Below are 6,414 nucleotides of genomic sequence, written 5' to 3'. Positions count from 1 at the left end.
CATGATGACGTTTGGTAGTATCCTTCAAGGGAAAACCAAACCAAGCATGTAATTCAGGATATCCATGTATAACATTCCGACAAAGAATGTGTATCGAAGCCTCAAGAAGCGCCTTCCCTCATCATGATTGAAGATGGGAAAGTTACATCCATAACGCTCTGATAAATCAACACGCTTATTGCGTGAAGCAATAATTTTCTTAGATGAAGCGTTTGAGGAAGTCATGGTGTTTGGAATGAGTAAGGAAGAAAGGTTCTGAACTTAATTTCTGGGTTGTTGAATGGTAAGAAAATCAGAGAATTGTTCTGATAGAGATTAAAAGAAAATGACAGAAAACTGAACCTCTAGAACCTATTTATAAGATCCTAGGATGAAAAGAGGTGTTGTTTTGAAGTGAAAAGACATGAAACAGACCTTTTAAAAATGAAGAAACGCAATTATTCGTTTCCAAAAAGTTGTGTCTGCTGAAAAGTTGAAGAACAAGGGTGAATTTCTGCACAAATTCCCCATGTCGCGACCGAGGATGCTGACCCGCGGTCGCGACACGCTGATTTTCTTACGGAAATCAGTTGTCAAAACCCCTAATTTCTGATCCTCTACCGAGAATCCTCATCCTCGGTAAGGTCAGAAATTTTCCTGTCAATTTGAAACTTATTGAAGTCAGAATTCTCAACTGAGAATCCCAAATCCTCTGTAAGTCCAGAAATTTTCCTAGCCACTAGTCATACCCAAATTCTCAACTGAGAATTTTAAATTCTCTATAAGTTCAGAAAATTTCTTACCTTCTTAAGAATTCTATATATTTGAATTCTCAACTGAGAATCACAAAATTTCTTCTAATTCACATTAAATTCCTAAAAATTAATTAAAATCATGACTTGAATATATTTTTTATATATCTAAAATTCTAATATAAAATGATATAATCTAAAACAAAACAAAACAAAAATAAAAATAATAAACACTAACTATTAGAAAAATGAAATGATTTATATGTCAGGAAATCTTGTTACGAAATTAGTTCCTATTTCGGAAATATTTTCGTAATAAATTTTACATCTATTACCATTAACTTTGAAACGATTACCGTTGGTTTCCTCAAGTTCTAAAGAACCATAGTCGAATGTTTTGACGACTAAATACGGTCCGGTCCATCTGGACTTAAGTTTTCCTGGAAATATACGAAGTCGTGAATTAAATAACAGCACCTTATCTCCCACATTAAAGTGTTTGACTTTGATCTTGGCATCGTGCCATTTTTTCACTCTTTCTTTATAAATCCTCGCATTTTCATACGATAGATGACGTAACTCATCTAACTCATTTAAATTGAGTAAACGTTTCTTTCATGCTTGTTGTAAATCAAAATTAAGTTTTCTAATAGCCCAATAGGCTTTGTGTTCTAATTCAACTGGTAAATGACATGCTTTTCCATATACTAAACGATACGGAGTCATTCCCATTGGTGATTTAAATGCAGTACGGTATGCCCATAGCGCATTATTGAGTTTTTGTGACCAATCTTTTCTTGATGACGAAACAGTTTTCTCTAGAATCCATTTGAGTTCTCTATTTGAGATCTCCGCCTGACCATTAGACTAAGGATGCTATGGCGTTGACATGCGGTGGCGTACTCCATACCTTTTCATAAGCATATCAAAATTTCGATTTATGAAATGGGTACCGCCATCACTAACAACGAATCTAGGACAACCAAATCTACAAAATATATCGTCAAGAAAATTAACAACTATTTTAGAATCGTTCGTAGGGGTTGCAATTGCTTCAACCCACTTCGAAACATAATCAACGGCTACTAATATGTAAGTTTTACCATTGGAAGGTGGAAAAGGTCCCATGAAATCAATTCCCCACATGTCGAAGATTTCAACTTCCAATATGTTTTTGAGGGGCATCTCATCTTTCCTTCCTAAATTTCCCGTTCTTTGGCATTTATCACAACGAGTAATAAATGAACCAACGTCTTTAAACATCGTAGGCCAGAAGAAACCACATTCCAATATTTTAGCTACCGTTTTATTAACTCCATTATGTCCTCCATATGAGCTGGAATGACATTCCGTTATTATAGATTCATATTCATTTTCTCCGACGCATCTCCTAATTATCCCGTCACCACATGATTTGAATAGAAAGGGATCTTCCCAAAAATACTGTTTAATATCGAAGAAAAATTTCCTCCTTTGTTGGGAAGATAATCCTTCCGGAACAATATCGGTTGCAAGATAATTAGCAAAATCTGCATACCATGGTGACATGATACTTTCTATTTGATAGAGATGTTCATCGGGGAAATCATCTCGTATACCGACAGTTTTACCTATAGGACCGTTTTCATCTTCTAGTCTTGATAGATGATCGGCGACAAGGTTTTCTACTCCCTTTTTGTCTTTAATTTCTATATCAAATTCTTGTAACAACAAAACCCATCTAATCAGATGCGGTTTTGCATCTTTCTTAGCAAACACATAACGTAAAGCTGCGTGATCTGTATAAATAATAACTTAGATCCTAACAAGTATGACCTAAACTTATCACATGCAAATACTACGGCTAACATCTCTTTTTCTGTTGTTGTGTAATTTAACTGTGCACCGGACAATGTGTGACTTGCATAATAAATAACATGTAATCTTTTATCCTTTCTTCGACCTAAAACACATCCTACTGCTAGGTCACTTGCATCACACATGATTTCAAAAGGCAAATCCCAATCGGGTTTAGCAATTATGGGTGCACTGACTAAAGCTGTTTTCAATGTCTCGAAAGCTTTAATACAATCTTCATTAAAATCGAAGGTTGAATCCTTCATAAGCAAATTAGTAAGTGGTTTGGAAATCACAGAAATTTTTTTTATAAATCGTCTGTAAAAACCTGCATGTCCTAGAAATGATCTTACTCCCTTGACAGTTGTTGGTGGGGGTAATTTTTCTATTACTGAAGTTTTCGCTCTATCCACTTCTAATCATTTTTCAGATATTTTATGACCTAAAACAATTCCTTCGTCAACCATGAAATGACATTTTTCCCAATTTAATACTAAATTCGCTTCTTCACATCTAGAAAGAACTTTATCTAAGTTTTTTAAACATGCATCAAAAGAATCTCCATAAACTGAAAAATCATCCATAAATACTTCCATAATATCTTCGATGAAATCATTAAAAATTGCAGTCATACAACGTTGAAAAGTTGCTGGTGCATTACATAGACCAAAAGGCATTCTCCTATATGCAAATGTTCCATAAGGGCATGTGAAGGTTGTTTTATCTTGGTCATCCGGGTAAATATATATTTGAAAGAATCCGGAATAGCCATTAAGAAAACAATAAAATGCATGACCGGCTATCCTTTCGATCATTTGATCAATGAAAGGTAAAGGAAAATGATATTTCCTAGTTGCCTTATTTAGGTTCCTATAATCTATACAAACCCTCCAACCGGTGGTGGTTCGCGTAGGTATTAATTCACCTTCATCATTCCTTACTACAGTTATGCCTCCCTTTTTGGGTACACAATGGATTGGACTAACCCATTCACTATCCGAAATAGGATAAATGATTCCATTGTCTAAAAGTTTAGTAATCTCATTTTTGACTACTTCTTTCATGTTCGGATTTAAATGTCTTTGTCTATCCGCTTTAGGTGGCTTATCTTCTTCTAGGTGAATCCTATGCATTACAATACTAGGATTAATTCCTTTTAAATCTGAAATTTGCCATCCCATACTTCCTATTCTATTTCTAACAACTTCTTTCAATTTTTCTTCTTGATTTCCTGTTAATTTGTTAGAGATGATTATAGGTAGAGTATCACTTCCACCTAGGAAAGCGTATCTCAGATGGTTCGGTAATTCTTTAAGTTCTAATTTAGGTGGAATTACTACTGAAGGCGGAACTGGTCCATCTTCTCGAATCAAAGGCTCTGGGTCCTTATCTTCTAATTCTTCACTCATTATAGGTTCTATTATTTCTTCTCTTTGAACAATGTCATTAACACATTCTTCAACTAAATCAAGCTTCATACAGGCGAAATCCTCCATAGGATATTTCATTGCTTGATTCATATCGAACTCGATCTTATCGTCACCTATTCTTAAAACTACTTTTCCTTCCGACACATCAACTAGAGCACGTCCCGTGTTCATGAATGGTCTACCAAAGATCATCGGACAATTAGCATCATAAGCAAAATCTAAGATAACAAAATCAGTAGGAAAAATAAACATGTCAACTTTTACTAAAACGTCTTCAATTATACCATATGGTCTTTTAGTGGATTGATCTGCTAATTGCAAAACCATATTGGTACGTTTAATGTCTTCTTCTAAACCTAATTTTTCAAAAATAGACAATGGCATCAAGTTTATACTAGCTCCTAAATCACAAAGACAACTTGGGAATTCCATATTTCCCAATGTACACGGAATGGTAAAGCATCCGGGATCTTTGAGTTTAGTAGGTAATTTGCTTGATACTATCGAACTACAATCTTCAGTAAGTGAAATGGATGAAATTCCTTCCCAACTAATCTTTTTTGAAATTAAATCTTTCAAGAATTTTCCATAGTTAGGAATTTGCGTAATTGCATCCATGAATGTTAAATTTATATGCAAATTTTTAAGCTTATCTAAAAATGATAAAAGTTGTTTATCATGGTCCTTATTTCGGACCCTGTGTGGAAAAGGTGGTTTTGGTACAAAAGGTTTCGTATTAGAGTCAATTGGTGTATTTTTTTATTTTAATGTATCTTCTTTGGATTTTGGTAAATCATTTCCAGGTAAAGTTGAATTTTCGGGCATTTCCGGACCTAAGTAGTTTTTCCCTGAGCGAAGAGTGATAGCCTTAACATGCTCTTTCAGATTTTCTTCCGTTTGGCTGGGAAGACTTCCCTCTTTGCGGGATGGAATTGATTTAGCAAGTTGTCTAATTTGAACCTCCAAATTATGGATGCTAGATGATTGGTTTTTGATAAGCTGATCGAATTTACTTTCGATCCGTTTAAAACCATCGTCTTGATTACTTACCTTTCCATTCATAGCATCTATAAATTTGTCGATTTTCAAAGATAAAGTGCTAATCGTATCTCTTGTTTGATTTTGATAATTATTTACACGATATTGATTAGCATTTGCATTATTATTATTATTACCATCTTTCCAATTAAAGTTAGGATGATTTCTCCATCCAGGATTATAAGTATTAGAATAAGGATTAGTAGTTTGGTTTTGTCCTTGGACAAAATTTACCTGTTCTATCTCATTCATACCTTCGTAATCAATGTCTCTCTGGATTGGATCATTAGGATCGCATGGTGCCATAAACTTATCAATTTTGTGCGATAAGGCAGAAAATTGGGCTTGTAACATTGCTACTGGATCAAGATTCATTATACCTTTAACCGATGATGTACCTGAGGATGATGGTTTCGCCGTTGGTATATGTCCACGCTCTGCGGGCCACATACTGCTGTTGATTGCCATTTCCTCCAAAAGTTCTCTTGCTTGGGCGGACGTCTTCTTCATAAATAACCCTCCAGACATAGCATCTAATGAACCTCTAGTCGTAGGATTTAATCCATTATAGATTGTCTGCATTAAAAGTGCATCTGGCAGTTGGTGGTGTGGGCATAAACGTTGAAGTTCTTTAAAACGTTCCCAAGCTTCATAAAGAGTTTCATTATCATTTTATGTAAAAGATGTCAACTCTTTGATGACTCTTGCGGTTTTTGCTAAGGGAAAATATTTTGATAAAAGCGCTTGGGCTAATTGGTCCCAAGTTTCAAATGTTGCAGTAGGCATAGAAGTTAACCAAATTTTTGCCTTATCCTTCAAAGTGAAAGGAAAGAGGCGAAGTTTGATTGCTTCGGCTGTTACATCAGTAATTTTAAAAGTATCACAAATTTCTAAGAAATTTGTCAAATGTGCATTAGGGTTTTCGTTAGGTAGTCCATAAAACGTTACGTTGTTTTGCAACATATTAAGCAAAGCAGGCTTAATTTTAAATTGATTTGCGTTTATACGGGGCCTAACTACACTATTAGTTACACCGGCCATTCCTGGCCTAGCATAATCCATAAGTGTCGGTGGATCGGCCATATTTTCTGGCTGGTCTACTTTGGTTTTTAAGGGTGTTTTGTCTTTGTTTTTGTTGTTTTTGTTGTTTTTCTTAAGTGTTCTTTCAATTTCTGGATCAAAAGGGTCTGGTGGTGTGCCTGAATTTCGCGAACTGCGCATGAACTTGAAATTGTTACACGAGCCAAACTACCTTCAAAACAAAATTGAAAACAAATATGTTATATAAACTGAAAATAAATAAAATATAAAAGTTGTATAAAAATAATGTGTAAACCTAGATTCGAAAATAAAATGCGAAAAATAAAAATTTTGTCAAA

The 6,414-nt window shown here is 34.7% G+C and overlaps 1 non-coding gene across 1 annotated transcript; it reads left to right on the top strand.

Annotated features, from left to right (window-relative positions):
• Positions 1-5,633: 5,633 nt before the first annotated feature.
• On the top strand, positions 5,634-5,740 carry LOC136210132 (small nucleolar RNA R71). The gene has a single exon (XR_010677839.1). It is a non-coding gene; the product is annotated as a small nucleolar RNA R71 (small nucleolar RNA).
• Positions 5,741-6,414: the final 674 nt, after the last annotated feature.

This window comes from Euphorbia lathyris, chromosome 10 (assembly GCF_963576675.1).
Source record: "Euphorbia lathyris chromosome 10, ddEupLath1.1, whole genome shotgun sequence".
NCBI lineage: Eukaryota > Viridiplantae > Streptophyta > Magnoliopsida > Malpighiales > Euphorbiaceae > Euphorbia > Euphorbia lathyris.
Note: the sequence above shows the minus strand (reverse complement) of the source record. Positions and strands in the feature narration are given on the sequence as shown.